The following is a 2,437-nucleotide window of genomic DNA, read 5'->3' as shown; positions in this document are numbered from 1 at the left end:
CCTGGAGCAAGTGGCTGAGGGCTGGCAGATCAGGTGGCATCTGAGCGTAGGCCCGAAGGAGGAGAGGAGGGTGGCATGCGGACATCCGTGGGCAAAGCATCCGGGCAGCGGGAACAGCATCGGTAGACACCCTGAGGTCAGTGAGCATTGGGGAGGCCGGTGTGGCTACAGCCAGTGAGCAGGGGAGAGTCACAGAGGATGGAGGTGACGTGGGGCTTTGGGGAGGGGTGGAGACACAGGGCCTTGTGGGTCATCACCAGGACTTTGATTTTGCTCCGAGGTAGGGGCCCTTGTAAAGTTGATTGATAGCTTGCGTTCTGCCCAAACTAACCCTGCGTTTGATCATACTTCATTGTCCTTCAGCCAATAAACATGTGCCGGGCACTGGGCAAATCCAAAGGGCGGGGCGTGACTTTGCCGCGTGGTGGACGCGATCACAGCCAAGGACGCCTGGCTCTGGCAAACGGGCACACACACAGGTGTGAGCCAGCAACCAGAAACACAAACCTCCTGGGCGCCGGGGTGGGCGTGTGGTGTGAGCCCTCGGGCCCAGTGACCCACATCCGGGACTCTTCCAAAGGAATAAGACCAAACGCCAGGAAACCACTAGGTACCTCCCACCTTCAAAGCCAGAGAAAGGGAGTGGGTATCACCCCTTGTCTGGTGGCCATCAGGGTGGTGTTCTAAACCCAGCCAAAGCTCAGAGTGCCGCGTTTGCTATCGGATGGGGGCGAGAACCCAGAGCACACTGCCTGTAGGCCAAGCACCACTGTCCCGTAGGCCAGGGCTCTGGCCACAGCACTGCTGTCCCCACAGAGCGGCCTTTGCGGAGCTGCTCTCAGTGGCCGAGGCCCTAGGAGGAACCGAGGGGCCGTGGTTGTCACCTCAGACCCCATGGCTGCCCCTTGCTCACCTGTTCCACCCACACTGGTCTCCAGGGAGCCTCCGTGGACCCAGGCTGACTCACCCTCAGTGCCTTTGCCCACGCTGTTCCCTCAGCCCAGAATGCTCTTCCCCCAGCTACTTACATGATTTACTCTCTCTTCCTTGGGGTCATAGACAGTTGAGGGGATTCCAGATCAAAGATTCGTTCCCAGGACTCACCACAGTGCACCTCCAAATGGGCCCCTGGCCTGACACGATGCCAGGGACAAGCTCCCCAAAATACCCCAGGGATGAGTCCCCTTGGAAAGGTGAACAGGAGGAATTCACTCGAGCAGGAGAATTCTAGAGCAGGAATCAAAAAAGCAGAACTCAGCTCATGACTAACTAGCTGTATGATCTTAGGAAGGCACTTTACCTCCCTGGCCCCGGGTTTCCCCTTTTGCAGAACGGAAATATGACTGCCTGCCCTACCCCAAGGGGGCTTTGAGAAGGCGGCTGAGGCCAGTGGGGACCATGCAGCCAGTGTGTCCCTGAGAGGTGTCATGATACCCAGAAGGCAGGCACAGGGCTGCGTTTCTGATGCTGTTGCCTTCATTACATAAAAAGGATTCACCCAGATCTCCGGGGAGGGAGGGATTGTTTTAATTTCAGGTGTCCGTGATCAACTACCATGAGTAACCGTCACATCTGCCCCACTGTTTTTCAGGGACGTTACCTAATGCTTTCTCATCACACTGTCGGGGATGTTACATTGACGACAAACTTGCTTATCAATTCCCTGGAAAGTGTTTTCTGAGGGATTGGTCCTCAGACCTACGCTGTGGATAGGACGAGCTGTCAGAATTGTGCCAGCCCCTTCACCTGGGATGTGGTGTTTTCCAAACTGCAGTTTGTAATCTACGAATTGGTTGAAAACTCAGTTCAGTGGGTATGACCGGCATCTTTTTAAAAAATGAAATGAAATAAAATAAAATAGGAAATAGCAAAATGCTTCTTACTTACTAGGTCGGTGTCGTTTTGTGAAACTTTTGTTTTAGTTCTGCATGGGTATACACAGCTAAGTTTGTCTGTTCTGAGGTAAAATGCATTTCTTGTTGTAGGCTCTGGTGCAGACGTTCGAAAAGCCACTATGCTAATGGAAACATGAATCAAGTGTATGTAGTTTAAAAGTTATTTTCCTCACGTGTGCTGACACATCTGTCTCGTGTGCCCTGCCCGTTGGAATTTCCACCCACTCTGGGGTGAAATACTCAAAATTAGTAGCATCTGGGTTAATGAGGTTTGTTATATTCAAAAAATAAACGATGGTGCGGTTCACCTTGCATGCGTCCTTCTGAAGAGTCCTGAGCGGAGGACCCTGGGCCCGCTTCTCTGTCTACTTCACTGCCAGAGGCTTCGGTCCACTTGGCCAGTTCCCTCACTCTCTCCTTGGTGGAAAGCCCTGGGCAGCCCTTAAAACATGTGGCTAAGTGAATCAAGGCAGGAAGGAAGGGAGGGAGGCAGGGAGGAATGAGTGGACCATCTGCCCCAGGCCAAATCTTTCCCGTCCACT

The 2,437-nt window shown here is 53.4% G+C and overlaps 1 long non-coding RNA gene across 1 annotated transcript; it reads left to right on the top strand.

Moving 5' to 3' along the window:
• On the top strand, positions 1–2,207 carry LOC117199895 (uncharacterized). The gene is made up of 3 exons (XR_004481261.1): positions 1–136; positions 1,592–1,809; positions 1,986–2,207. It is a non-coding gene; the product is annotated as an uncharacterized LOC117199895 (long non-coding RNA).
• Positions 2,208–2,437: the final 230 nt, after the last annotated feature.

The sequence above is a fragment of the Orcinus orca genome, chromosome 2 (genome assembly GCF_937001465.1).
Source record: "Orcinus orca chromosome 2, mOrcOrc1.1, whole genome shotgun sequence".
NCBI classification, from domain to species: domain Eukaryota; kingdom Metazoa; phylum Chordata; class Mammalia; order Artiodactyla; family Delphinidae; genus Orcinus; species Orcinus orca.
This window is presented reverse-complemented; position numbering and strand designations above follow the sequence as displayed.